At 43.2% G+C, this 15,154-nt stretch overlaps 1 protein-coding gene across 1 annotated transcript in view; it reads left to right on the forward strand.

Moving 5' to 3' along the window:
- Nucleotides 1–11,308: 11,308 nt before the first annotated feature.
- Nucleotides 11,309–15,154, forward strand: part of NOTCH2 (notch receptor 2) — a 204,731-nt gene continuing 200,885 nt past the window's right edge. Inside the window, exon 1 of the mRNA XM_037167776.2 lies at nucleotides 11,309–11,515. The gene's annotated coding sequence lies outside the window, so the exon portion shown is untranslated. The remainder of the gene's footprint in view (nucleotides 11,516–15,154) is intronic.

Consider the following 15,154-nt stretch of genomic DNA (forward strand, 5'->3'; position numbering starts at 1 on the left):
TCAAAGCATTGCTGGTTTTATTCCCAGTCAGGGCACATGCCTGGGTTGCAACCCAGGTCCCCAGTTGGGGACACGCAAGAGGCAACCACACATTGGTGTTTCTCTCCTTCTCTTTCTCCCTCTCTGTCTAAAAATAAATATATAAAATCTTTTAAAAAATGGAATCAGATAGCCCTGGGTTCAAATTTCAGCTCAGGTTCCTCTCTGTTACCTGGGCCTGGGGCAATTGATTTAGCTTCTGTATTCTGCCCCATCCCCCCTTTTTTCTCATTTTTGTAAATACAGATTTTAAAAGACTACAGTGACATAATTGAAGGCACATGGCACAAAGCAGGCAGTCGGTAAATGCTTTTTGCATCTGACAGATAAGGAGCCAAAGCCTGAGGAACTGATTGAACTTGTCCAAGTGCCCACAAGGAACCGTCACACCTGGACTGAAGCTCCCGGCCTCCTGACCCATAGTCCAGCTGTCTTTCTGTTACTTTCCTAACGGGAGTTGAGCAAAGATAATTGAAAATACACCTCTCTCTGGTGTTCTAAAACTTCAGAGGGACAGCATAAAAAGAGAGGAGGAGGCTGATGTGGGGAGAGAGGTGAAGAAAGCAGATTTACTTCCCTGGTTTTGTGTTACTTTCTGGAGTTTACATTGCCTGAGCACACACTCACTAATGGTGGAGGAAAGTGGCAGAGCGCAGCCAACCGGGATGAAAGATTGTGTAACTTCAATCCACAAAGTAAATAATCTACATGTCTACAGTTGAAGGGTGTTTGACAGGGTGTCTTTTTTTTTTTTTCTCACACGCAGTGTTTTTGGGTCTCCTTAGGCCACACCAGATCTAGACTAATGTTCCAGGAGGTCCTACATAAACATTTTCTTCAGAGTGCTGAGCTTGCTAATGTGTGGGTTTGGCAGAGAAGTGCAAATTAAAGAGGCAATGTGTGAAAAATCACTGGTAACCTGAAAATCATTTCAGTGTGTGTTGGGTGCTCCACAAGGTTGAGTAGAAAGAGCCCCGGGGCCAGAGATAGGATGCCTGGCTGCTTCCCCTGGCGCTGCCTCTAAACTAACTGAGTGGAACCCATAAGAGGGAGTTGTCTTCTCTGGGCGTCTGTGTTGTCACTTGTAAAACACCATCAAGTAGTCATCTGCTAAATATAGAACGTAAAACACTCACCATGTTTTATTTTCCTTTCTCCTTACAAGAGCTCCATGAGGTAGATAGTACTTTTCCCATATGAGAGGGGAAAAACCAGAGGTGTGGAGATATTGTAATTTGCCCAATATCATTCAGGTAGTAAGTGGCAGAATCTGCTGGAATTGGGATTTGAACCCAGAATGTGCTCTAACCTCTAAGATAGACTACCTCTACTGTGACAGGGAAATAGGTATTAAAGCTCAAAGCGCTTTAAAGGAGTTTAAACAAAGGCATGCTACAATCATTCACTGGGGGTATAATCCCTAGGAAGTGCCTGCATTCAGGTGATTTTCAGCTCATTGACTTTCTTATTCATTGCTTATCACCCAATCTGTGAGCCAGCCTCAAACCAGTTATCTTCTTTCACCTCCTTTGTTGTTCGCGTCACTTCTCCCCCCCTGGCTGCTTTCAGGGGGAACAAGCACCACTCCTTGCCAAGGCAGGGGGTGGGGGGGTGTGGGGGGGGAGTGGAGGTGAGGGGGTGGGGGGGTTGGGGGGAGTGTAAGTGTAGAAGCCATTCTCACACACACATACCCACACACATGAACACACATGCACACACATTCATAGTAGTTCATTATTTTCATTTTCAGAAATTGACAATTTAAGAATCTGTCATTGTCAGTGCATATATCACATAGAAATAATTTCCCAGAATTGGGTTTTATAGTGAAAAAGTGCTGTGCTACAGTGGAGAAACTGGAGAGACATGCACTACTGAGAATACAGAGACATAGACCTTTCTGGCTTCAGCCCCAACCTTGAATTCTGCTCTACACTTATGAATTTCTCCCAGCTCATTCAGCCTCCTGGAAGGCCCTTACCCTCGGTGGGCAGTAAGTTTGCTATGACCTCTGTCTCTTCAGGAGCTTATTCTGAGCTTTCACTCTGCTATCTGGGTGTGTGCTCCTGACAGTAAACTTCGGGGGGTCGGAGTCACATCTGTGGAATTCTCCCTTTGCTAGTTCAGCACTACATCCAATTAGCTCTTTGGTGAGGACCACATTCTTCATTCTTGCTCCTGCTTTTTGCTTGGCTTGTTTGGGAGGCAGACACAGAAGATTTCAAGCCACATTGAATTTTGTATAGCCCAGAACTGTAGCACTCAGTGAATGAATCTAGTCATTACATATGCACTTGTTGAACACTCCGGTAACATTATTTAATTTGTACATTAATCCTTAATAATGACAAAGTACGCCTGTGATTGTGTCATGCTCAGACACCCAAGAATTCTTTGAGAAGTGTAGAAAGGGATAAAAATATTACCTACCTCATGATATTTGCAAGGATTAAATGCAATAAACTACAATAAGCACTAAGCACTGGGGGCTGGCACAGAGTAAACATTACTAAGTATTGCTATTAACCCATTACTAGACCATATTACTAATGAGAAACCACAGCTCAGATAAGCTAAGTAACTAGCTCAGGTTTATTATAGTTAGTGGTAGAATTTGGGTAAGAATCAAAGTCTCCAGACTCCAAACCCATTTTAGGAAGCTATCTGTTGAAATTGCAATTGTGGATGGAAAAAAGCAGAGCCTCAAAGAAACAGCATACCTGACAGGTTTTATGGTGGGTGAGCAAGCAGAAGTGTTTAGAGACGAAGCACAGCTCAGGGAGGTGGGTGTGGTCCTGGTCATGCACCACAGACCGCTATGCTATTTATTTAGGGTTCTGCTAAGGCTCTGTCTTCCCTCAGCAACTTCATGTACATTGCCCCCTGCACCTTCCCACCTCTCCCCAACACTTCGCCTAACATGTCTTCAAAGAGGTTGTCCTGAGCCTGGTGTGGGTTTGCACGTACCAATATAAGTACCCCAAACATCTTGTTTTGGAGAATACTTGTCCCATATTTGTCTTCCCAGCTAGACCGCAAACAATGAGAAGTCATCAAGTTTATCTGGCCTCCTGGTTGCCGTATCTCCGGTACCCTTATGGCCTCTGGCCCAATTGTTAAGTGCAGAGCAAGGAAAAAGAGGGAAGACATGGACTTAAAATGCTTTACCATTTTGCCTAAGAATCTGTCTGAGAGGTGCTGTTGGAATTGGGGGGAAATATAGAAGACCCCAGCACACTGGAAAAGTGTGGAGAAGTAGATCACTGTGAAGAATAGCCCAGGTGTTCATCCTCATGGCTGGGCCAGGCCTTCTGCAGACAAATGAAGGGGGGTTGGGAAGGAGCCGTTTCTGCCAGGCTGCCTCTCATGTGCTGACTTTTGCTAGAAAGAGGCTGGACCTCCCTGCTCTTTACAGATGACTAACCAGGAAGCAGTCTATGGAACACAGTGATAAACTTGCTGAGGGAAGAGGCTAAGAAGGAGTTTCCATCAGGGTGATAGATTTCTGACTCTGCCGTGTTGACAGCAAAGGTGGTGGGACTTTTGGCAGGAAGCATCCACCTCCAGCAGGAATCAGAAGTGTGCCAGGAGGTAGAGCAACCCTGGCACCCCAGAGCCCTAGCTCTTTCCCCTTGCACCCTCAGCGACCACTGGTGTCTGGATGATTCTTGAGCCTTCTTCTAGGTCAGGGCTGCCAGAGGAAGGAGGTGAGGCTGGAGCTTCAGCAGGGGCCATTCTGTTTACGTTCCCAGCCCCTGCCCTTGGGAAGCCCCGAGTTCCCACAGTCACTGAGGCAGGAAGGTCACCACGGACACCTCATCTGTCTGGGTGGCTGACTAACTACAGATAAGCAGCAGCTGCCGCCTCCATGTTGGGGTCACCTCCCAGATTGTCCAGCCTGTGCCCATGTGCGCACGTGGGGCCTCATGAGTGATGTGACCAAGGGAAGAAGAGGCCTTAGGCATGCCTACCCAGCAAAACAAAGCTGCAAGAGCAGTACTTTCGGAGCTTATATTTGTCGAGAGCTCTGCTGCACTTTTTTTTTCACATCGCTCTGACCACCAACCATGAAGAACACAGAGCAGGTGTTTTTGTGTCCATTTTGCAGACGAGTAAACACCTTCAGGATCTGTGAGTGACTGGCCCAACTTCTCACAACTAGTCAGTAGTAAAGGCTGTTTTCTAACTCTGTTTAGTGGGTCTTTCCATTACTCCATGCAGACAACCAGCCAAGTGGACAAGTTCCAGTTTTACCCCTGAAAGAGAACTCTTCCTTCCAGGTTTAGCCTGTCTTCACCCGGTCTGGGGTGTGGTGAGAAACACTTCAGTCCTGGAGGCTGAATGGTGATTCCTCTTCTTGCCAGCCAAATAACTTAGCAGCTGTGTGATTTGGACTGGATTTCCCTAAATATTTGCTTTCACATATATAAAATGGATATAACATTGTGTAAGTTGCAGGGTTGTTGTCAAGGTTAAGAATAAGAGTAGACATCTGTTGACTGTTTTTCAATACCCTAGGCTCAGTTCTAAATGTCTTACCACCAGTGACTTCTTGAATTCTCACAAGTCTATGTTATTTCAGACATGTTATGTGACTTCATTTTATAGATGAGGAAGCAAAGGCAGAGAGGTAAAGAAACTTACCCCAGGTCACACAGCAAAAAATAGCAGAGCCAGCATCTAACCAACCTGTCTGACGACAAAGCCAAATACTTAATCTCCATATTCTACTTACTATGCAAATTATGTTTACAGTCCATAAGAGATCCTCAATCAACAGTTGTTACTAGGAATGGGGGCAGAGTTGGCTTGACTTATAAACAAAGTGAAGAGCTAACTATCTGAACTAAGATAAACTAAAAGGCCCATCCACTCAAAATTATCTTGAGTTTCTCATCTCCCACTACCAGAGAGCAGGAAGATGACTTGGGATATTTGACAAAAATGTCTGGAGACATTTTTTGGTTGTCACAACTGTGGGAGTGCTACTGGCATCTAATGGGTAAGGCCAGGGATGCTGCTAAACATCCTACAAAGCACAAGGCGGTTCCCATGAAAAAGACTTATCTGGCCTTACATGTCCATATGCTAGGTTTAGAAACTGCTTTAATGTTAAGTATTGAGTATTTAGCATTGAGTGAAGAATATTTTAGGCTCCTAAAAAGCCTGTAAATACACAAATTTGTCACGTGGAACTGCAAAGTAATGTGCAGTTTAACCTCTATTGATGTTAACACAGTTCAGTATATGTGATCATTTGTTATTACCTATTGTTATCGTTACTGTTGTTACCAAGCAAAGAAATGTGCCCTAGAAATGGTCAGATTGACCTGGGCCCTGTGGTGGAGTTAGAAAATTGAAGCTGTTTTTCTTTCACATTATGTTACCACCCCTCAGATTGCTGACATTTCTTCCAACATGTTGATGTAGGTCAAAAATAAACTCAGAGCAATGCCATTTCCTTTCAGCATGCAACTCTATGAATCATTGGTATCTCTCAGTCTGGTCAGCTTCTGCTCAGAACTGCTCAGAACTGGTTAGATATGCTCACATTCAAATGTCAAATATGCTCACATTCCATTGGCCAATGCAAGTCGATAGTCAAGCTGATATCAATGGGGCATAGATCTAGGTATATTTCTCCTAAAGGCCCCATTTGCAAGGGCAGTGAGTATTCCTAACAATAGTATAATCTATCACAGGAGTTTATCTTTGCCTCCAAAGTTATGAACTTCATCAGAGACAAGGCCTTGGCCTTGAATCACTACCTTGTCAAGAGATTTTTATCAACAAACAGGGGAAAAACATAAAGTGAAAGAGTTGAAGAGGCAAAACCATCACATTCTAATGATTGGTTTGCTGAAGAGCAGAGGCAGATAGTAAGTGCCTAGGAAAAGGCGGAGTCAAGGGTGACTTCTAGGACTCTAGCCTGGGTGAGTGATGAATGATAGTACCAGCAGTTGAGGTAGAGAATAAAGGAGAGGAGGCTGAGAATGAGAAAGGGCCAGTTTTATTTTTGACCCAATGAACATGAGCTGTCTTTGGAACATCCATGTAGAAACATACAGTAGACAGATGCATATATGAGTATAGTTCCCAAGCGAGTTATGAGCTAGAAACAAAGAGATTCATCAGCATATAACAAGTAATAAATAATAGCATTATGATTACTTTTATTGAGCACTTACTATGTCAGGCATTGTGCAAAGCAAATTATATACATTATTTAATGCTCATAAGAGTCCTACAAGCTACTTGGTATTATTTATCCTCATTGTGTAGTTAAGACTATGAAATCTAAGGAAGCTTAAAACAAAACAAAACTTTACCCAAGTCTCACTAAAAATTATAAAAAGACCCAAATGCTTTGCCTCCACAACCCACATTTCAATCAAATATGCTCTTATTTGGAATCATGACAGCAAAAGAGAACATCCAGGCACCATGGAAAGAGAGAGAAGGTAAGAGCAGGGAGTCAAGGGCAGAACCCTGAGGAATATAAATATGTAAGAATCAGGAAGATGAAGAGCCCTTAGAGAAGACAGAAAAAGAGCAGTTAGGAGAAAACCAGAAGAGTACAAAGCCTCAGAAGCCAAGTGTGCAGAGAGTAACAACAGAAAGAGTGTCTAACAGAGTCAGAGACAGTAGAATACTCAAAGAGCAGGGCTGGGAAGTGTCCATTTGTGTTGACAGGTAGGCCTAGTCCCTGACAATTCCTCTAACCTCACAGCAGCATCTGTAGCCAGCCATATTCCCCACTCAGAACCCCAGTGGTAAGAAATGAACTACAGATGGCTAGTCAAGTGCTGACTTGGGAAACATTGACCTATTGCTGGTTCATTCTCATTGAACTCTACCTCTAGAGGCCATCTTCATGTTTTGACCTGGTTAGGTAGGTCGTTGTGACCTGGCTTTTGGACTCTACTTGTGTGTGCATGTCTGAGGTCTGGATTGCTCTCTCAGCTTAGGAAACCCAGTCTTACACCACATCCCTACTGTTTGGTTACCACCTCCTACTTGAGGGAGTGAGGTCAGACACTGTCCCTCAGTCCACAAGACTGTGTCTCCTGCTAATTCTCAGCAACTCAGCTTTCAGAAGGGAAATAAAGAGTGTGGTTTCAAATGGTGGCTGCTATATCTACTCTGTAGAAGTGGCAAATTACTGACAATGGGCTTCTGGCTTTGAGGTCACAAGTTGCTGCTCAGACCTTGCCAAACCTTGCAACGCCTTTTGCCAGAACAGGATCTCTGTCTTCAGGTGGCCCTCCCATTGGCTGTACTTCTTAATCCAGCCATCTTAAGCAGTTTAGGGAGATATAAGATTTATATTTGGGGACAAGAGGACACGTATGAAGTGGAACCTCTCATATATGGAAAAATCAAAATGCTATTGTCCAACTGCAGCCTGGAAGGCCACACAATGGACACCACTGGGACCTTCTCACAGCCACAACTAACTGGCAAGAGCCTTTGATGTCCACAGAGTAGCCAAGTACAGCATTAGGGTAGGTAAGCATCCAGACCTGCTTCACTGCCAGAAGCTTGAACTGAACTCTAAGGTGAGGGCATCAGAATCCTCTGGCATCTTTGCTGTTTGCATTCAGCTAGAGGCTGCACATATCTATCACCCTTCCATGACTACACCCCACCCAGCGAGGGTTATCAGATCTATTAAATCAACACACAGGAAAACCCAGTTAAGTTTGAATTTCAGATAAACAACAAATACTTTTTTAGTATAAGTATATGCCAGACAATATTTGAGAATGTGCTTACACTAAAAAGTTTTTCAATGTTCATCTAAAATTCAAATTCAACCAGGTGGCCTGTATTATATTGGGCAACCCCCCCTAACCTGAGCTAGGAATTCATAGACCTTGGGATCCACTGGGCTTCCACTTCTCACAAAAAGGTATTGGAACACTTTGTGAAGGAGAAAAGCCAAGAACTGGGGCCTCTGCTAGGACTCCTGGGGTCCCGATCTGCCTGGTCCCCACATGGTCCTCCTGGGCCAGCTCTGGGTATGCATAAAATTAGACATTCTCAGTTCCTATAACCTTGTTTGCCTTTCATTAGCTGCATTTGGAAAATAAAGAGTAAAAGATTACTTTCTAGAAGTGCCTAGATAATTTTTAGAGACCACGATACCTCTTATCCTGGTGTTTGTGCTACTTTAACCATGTCCTAATATACCTTTAAATATCTACACACATCCCTTGTACAACTATGCTTCAGGTCATCCTCTAGTCTAACAGTCCTGGGTTTTCTGAAGCATCAGCACCTCCAACACAGTCTCCAGAAATGCATGGCATTTTTGAACCAAGTTCATTGTAGCTAAGTGTCCATAATTCCAGACTGAGAGACCCCCTGGTCACTTGAGGACACCTAGACATTCCAAGATATGCTTGATAGCAATTTGTTATTTTCTGTGGAACTGACCCAGTAATGACCTCCTGACCTCCTAAAAAAAGAGAAGGAAGTTGGCCTGATGTGCTGAGGTTGACACCATTTTTCAAGCAACTCAAGACTCTCTTCATTTCTGCTCCATTATAGTGTTAGCAGGAACTTACTGTGTGCCAGGCACTCTTTTAAGGGCTTTACCTATAATAACAAATTGAATGCTCCCATAAGCCTATGAGGTACATGCTGTTATTATCACTGTTTTAGAGATGAGGAAACAGAGAGATAAAGTAATTCCTCTAAGTTCACACAGGTAAAAAAGCTTGCTAAGATGTACAAGCTGGGTATTGGATGTGGGCAGTCCAGCCCCAGAGTAGGTCCTATTCACCTGTTTGCCAACTCTAGGCAGCCTGTACCAAATTAGGTTCAACTCTACACTCTTGGGACTGGTGCTGGCAACACTGAAGGGACCACCCTGACCGAGGAGAAGACCTGCCCTGTCCTCCATTATTCCTGTTTAGGATTGCTATCAGGATGTCTTCAAGGCCAAGAGGGTCTAAGGCCTGATGGTGAGCTCAGTCTGCAGTGGCCTGGAACAGCCAGAACAAACCTGGAAACTCAGCTCATGCTATGAGGTGGCTCACCTTATCTCATTTGCCTCAGTGCCCCATCAGCTACATACCTGGCAACAGGATCACAGAGCAGTGGCCTAGATTGTAAGCCTGGGTACCAGGGGCAGTGGAGAGATTTTCCCCCGGGAGACTCTGACTTGAGCACTGGAGTCATCTTCCAGACATCTATCCGTGGGCCTCATCCAGATCCAGAACCTCTTGAGAGCAACCCAGAGGGGTGTAAAATACCAGGAAAGCCTTTCTATGAGTAGGGTAGTGTGCATCCCACCAGATGCAGCATCTGGTATCCTTGGGCCAGACAGCTCAGGCAGCTGTCTGTTCTGCTCCCAAAACACAGTCTTTGGCCCTCTTGTAAGTGTTCTGGTACACTCTCATGACACTTGGACTGCAAGCAAAAATGACCTGGGCTTTCTGAAGAGCAGCTATGACTCCTGATCAGCATATGCCTCCGGCACTGTGTCTATGGGACTTCTCTCTCTGTCTGCCTTCTTGCCCAGTCGTGGCTGTTCTGGTGGTAGTGATGGCTTTATAAAGATGGCATGCTTCCCTCCCTGCTTCTCTCCTTTATCTATTCCAGTCACTTGCACCCTGATGGATAAATGAGAGTTCCTACTTTCCTGGTCTGTCAAAGCACTGCTTTCCAACCAGAGCCTTGGGAACTATCAAGTCCACATCTACCCGCTCACTGGCTCTGGATAGATGATGAGGGTGGTGCTTAAGAAATACCTGCATTCTTTTACCTTTCCCACACAGATGGCTTCTCTGGCTAGTGTTGCCACCATAGACTTTGCTTTCAGAATTTATCGTTTCCCACTTTCCAGAACTGCTTTCTTTGCAACAATGTTTTTTTTTCATCCTTAAATTTTCTTGCACCACTTCTTCCCAGCACTATTGATACTTCTGTAGCTAGGTAGTACTTGAATGAGCTTGAGGGAACTTTGATGAATGTACCATGTTCTGGTATAGAGAGAAGGTATGAGTTCACGATGCCATCTAATTGTCCCCCTAGCACAATCAAATGTGAAAGCTAAAGGATTGTTGATAATTATACCACCAGCAACAACAGCTATCACTTATTAGGTACTTGCTATGTGCTAAATGTTTGCATATATTTTCTCACTTAATCCTACAACAGTGCATTAAGGATACTGTTTTAGCTCCACATTGTAGCTGAGAAAACTGATTCACCAAAGATCAATAACGAGTAAATAGTAGAGCCAAATTTTGAACCTCAGTTAATTTAAAGCCTGGGCATCCAGCCACTCTACTGCCACTGTCATAAGTCAGCTAACTTCCTCCATGTCCAACCTTATAGCTTTACCAACCACCACTCCAGTGATGAGGGGGGATAAACATAAATTGTGTTCCCAAGAGAGAGTCGACTCATTATGACACCATGGCTGACCTCACCAATGGGACCATGGGAAAGAATAAAGACACATTGTAATTTGAGCCTTTGAAACAGAGACCTTACCCGAAGGAATTAGGAATTTGTAATAACGACTTTCCTGTTTTGTTCAGGGATGGATCCCAAACACCCATAAACATGCCTCACTTGTTAACAGACATTATCCCAACAAACATTAGCAAGGGAGCCCAGGAAAGTGGGTTTGGCCTGATAAAGAGACAGGAGCTATAGCAAAGCTGGATGACAGGAAAGTTGCTTTTAGTAGATCCAGATGACAGAATACTTGTAACCGTGGTACACCATTTCTTAGCTACTCTTTGCAGGTTTGCTTTTTCCTATCCTATTTCAGCTAACAAATTCTGTTTACTCTTCATGTATTTTCTCTTCTACATAATTGCTTATTTTTAAATTCTGCTTTCTTATCTATCATACTGCTCTGCTTCCTCGTGGCTTTAGTTTGTATAACCATGGTGCTCCATGGCCCCTACTCCATTGTACAGCATCCTTTCAACTTTAGTTTTCATGGCAAACTACCTCACTATTTCTATGTCTCTCAGTTCAAATCCCAGAGGAGTGAATCTCATTGACCTCATCTTTTAAATTTGATTGAACCTGTCTTTTCCATTTATGCCCTGGGTTTTGGAGAAGCAGCCTTCATGTCAAAGGCCAATCCCTGGTCCAATCAGGAGCCATCCCTGGGTAAAGAACAACCTACCTCTGCTTTTCAGAACAGGGGGCTGTGGGTGGGGCAGTTTCATCTTGAAGAGGAAGTTGGGTGTGGCAGGCACTTTGTTGACATATCCAGTATAGGAGTGCTCCTGGGAGCCCATCGCTCATCTCTGAAAAGTGACTCTGTAGGTTAGGACTTGTCATCAGACAGCCCCAGGAGAGCCCAGCCAAATGCAACTGGTAACTTGCTGAGTTTGGAATTCTTGGCCTGCCATCTCCTTGTAGTCTTCCTTCTGGGACTACCTTGAATTGTAAGCTCATGACCTGTTTGAAGTTGGCTTGTTTCTGGATTCCCTCTTCTACTTAGGTGAGTTGACCTCTGATTAGACTGCTTGACTTTTGGACAAGGTGAGTGTTTAGATTTAGCTTTGGTCTTGGATCATGCTTTGAGCTTGGATGAAATGGCCTCCCTTCTTGCTCCCTTGCTCCCTTGCTTCTACTCAACTTTACTCTGCTCCAAGTTATCACTTACCTGAGGGTACCTTCCCTTCCCAGCCCATCAACATATTCCTGAGGGAATGACATAAGAAATAGTTGGTGACTTCAGTGAGAGCAAATTTAGAGGGATGGTTGGGGCAGAAACCAGATAGAAGCAAGTTGAGGAAGTGGAAAGAGTGAGTATAAGACTACTCTTCTGAGAAGTTTAGATGAAAAGAAAGGGAAGAAAACAGCACATTTAAAGAGTTGTTTTATTTTTAATTTTAAGAATTTGCTTCTTATTATATGATACATAACTCTGGAAAAATAAAAAATTTAAAAAATAAATTTATAATTTCCCATAATTTAATTACCCACATAATTGTGATAGTTACTAATTTTTGAGCACCTACTCCATAGAAGAATCATGTTAGTCACTTTATAAATAGTGTTTCTAGTCACTGTGTAATACAAAGGACAAGATGAGCTAGAATTAAGACAGATATGTCTGTGATGCAGAACAAGACAATGTTCCTTCCCCTCAAGCAATGATTGACATACCTTGATTTGCAAGGGGGCTGAGAAGTTTACTTGGGGAAAACTCAAATCCCGGCTTCAGTAGGGTTTTAGTCATGGGTAGATACATCTGGGGAGAGTTATAGGCAGTTTGCTGGTAGATATATTGGGACCCCTAGGGAGTATACAACTTGTTGAGGGAGAAGTCTGATATGGTAAACTGGTCTTTAGTCCTGGAAGGCCACAGTCAGTCTGGCTGTCACGGGGCAGGGCCTTACTCAGCTTCCCTGTATGTGTTTTCCTGGAAGAAGACAAAGAAGAGCTTCTGTGTAATAGAAAGAACCATTTCATGAAACTCTGCAATGCCCTAGGGCCTGTCGGTGGGTGGGCAACTGAGTGTAGCACCCAGGAAGAGAGTTATGCCTTCCATATTTTGAAAGAAGATGCTTACAGGCATCACGGGAATTATTTAGGTCTAAATTCCCCACAAAACTGGTACTACAGGGCCAGCTGTGGTGATAGAAAGCGTTTTTGTCTAACTTGTAGCAAGGTAATGGTAGCTAACATATCAGTTCAGTAACACTTTACCTTAAGTGTTTATGCTGAAAAAATGGACTCTCTTACTTCCTCTTTTTCAAAAGCATTGTTGACTAGAAGAACAATGCAGGGCTCTGAACGAGGCATAGGTGTGGGCTTCTAGCTCACCATGGTGCTGTCAGAGCCAGCATCACACTTGTCCAGCTAAGCTAATTGTAACAATGAATGATGGTATAGCTGATTCAAGAACACAGATAAGGTCTGCCCACTGGTGTCTCTGCTCAAACAATACCTTTTCCATAAGACCATCCTGTATAATATAAAACTGAACACCCCCTCTTCCTCACTCCCAACTTTCTCTCCATAGCACCTATCGGCATGAGGGTTGTGTCCGTGTCTTTGTGTTTATTGTTGTGTCCCCAGAGCCTAGATCAGTGACTGGCACATAGTATTCAATATCCATTGAAGTCATTCATTTTGTGGGTTTCTCAAAATATTTGGGAAAGGATGAGAACAACTAATATTTTAAATTAGCATCTTGAATTATAGCCTGGGGGCATCTAGGACATTTCTTAAATTTACCATAACTCTACAAGACATGTGCTATAATATGCCTATTAGACAGATGAGGAAACTAAGGATTAGAACAAAAGCAACTTGCTTTAGGCCTCTTAGGGCTGGGGCCAGTGTGAACTGGTGTAAGAAGGAAGAAGGCCATGTAGAAGGTATTGTTATAACTGAAGTAAGAAATAACAAAGCCTTGATTGATGTGGTAGAAATGGGAACAGAAAGAAAGAAATGGAAAGGAAAGGAACTGTGAAGGCTGATGAGAAATATGGGAGACAGAATTCAACACGCTGCTAGAAGTAGCCTGTAAAAGTCAAATAAAGAAAGGTGGATTTCTTCTAAGAAGGAGGTAACTTCAATTCCTTTCAGAAAGAGAGGATTGGCTGGTTGAAAACCAATAACCAAATAGGCCAAGTAAATTCAAGTCTCTGGAGCACTGAGAAAGGCTGTGGTAAAAATACATTAATGTACATTTCATACTTGGATTTTAATTGCAAAACAGATGAGAGTAAAATGCCTCTGGCAAAAAGAGTCAAAGTTGAGTCATAACATAGAGAAGATTCTGAAGGGAGTGTCCAAAGAATGAGTAAAAAAGCAGTGCAAAGCCTTGGGGAGAGGGGATTCTCATATTAGGATTCGGGGTTGTAATCATGAAGTTACTGAGCAATATAAGAAACTCTGGAAATGGGCCTTGGATTAGCAAAAAGGAACTATTGGATCCAAGTAAGAAGGTCTGGCCCACTCCACTTTCCACTCCAGCTCATCAGCTGGTGTTGCAAACTATCCTGTGACCCTCCCAGAGGTTTTGGAAAGGAAACCAGGTGCTGATAACTGGTTCAGAAGGGCCATCGGGATGGTCAGCCATACATGGTGAAAGGCAGGTAGGGAAATTGAAGATTAATGCATGTAAGAAGCTTCAAGAGGCTAAGCCCATCCCAGCCACTCAGATACTGTCTATAGGGGTGGCAGCCTATTTGTTTATTGGATCAATATTTACTGAGTGTTCTTTATAGGCCAGGCCTTGTGCCAGCACTGGGCTAAGTGCTGTAAACTGAGCTCTGAATAAATTATTTTCCGATTTTTCTACTTTCTTCTGGAGAAAGAATTGGAATGACATCTGGCTCTCACTGGCACAGAGATTGACCAGGGCTAGGTCTGTGAGAGGCAGATATCAGCTTGGGCAGAGAAGTGAGGTTGGGGTTGACACAATACTTATATTGTAACTGAATTTGTATTTATTTTCTATGCTCAACTTGGTAATGTTTGTTTTATATCTGATAAACAAATTAACTATTGTATATTTTCTTATAAGTAACTTCTAGGTATACAGTTATGATATTTGGGGGAAGGGCTTTTGATTTTCAGCTTTAACAGCAATAGCATGCCTACATTCCTGGGCTTGACAATCATCTAAAACAAGTATATTTCAAATCTCTCAGTAGAAGCAGCAGCAAATCAGGGAGAGCACGGGATCCATCACCTCTTTATTACATGGCTAAACCATGAATCACAGTGGGGAAACCCCAGCAGGGTGTAAGTGTTTTAAATCACTATGAGAGCAGAAATTAGTGTACATATACTCTGGAGAGATGATCCCTACCCATAACTCTTTGAGACACAACATTTGGTAACCACTTAACTCATAAGAGCAACATGGCAATGAACTTCGCTTAGGGTCTGTGCCCTATTTCACTCAGCCTGCAAATACGCCTACACGATCACCCCTGTTCTCCCAGGCAAGAAAATTTGTCTTAATTAGCCAAAGAGAATTGAAGAAACACAGATGGTATCATCAATAGCCCTAGGCTCTTGCCTTATTACACATAATGGAGATGAGTACTCAAACAATTATTTGCCACTGTGGAATGTGTTTTCCCTAGTAACAGTGTCATACATGATTATAAGATCT

Source organism: Artibeus jamaicensis, unplaced genomic scaffold, assembly GCF_021234435.1.
Source record: "Artibeus jamaicensis isolate MK-2021 breed Jamaican fruit bat unplaced genomic scaffold, CSHL_Jam_final scaffold_1689, whole genome shotgun sequence".
Classification (NCBI taxonomy): domain Eukaryota; kingdom Metazoa; phylum Chordata; class Mammalia; order Chiroptera; family Phyllostomidae; genus Artibeus; species Artibeus jamaicensis.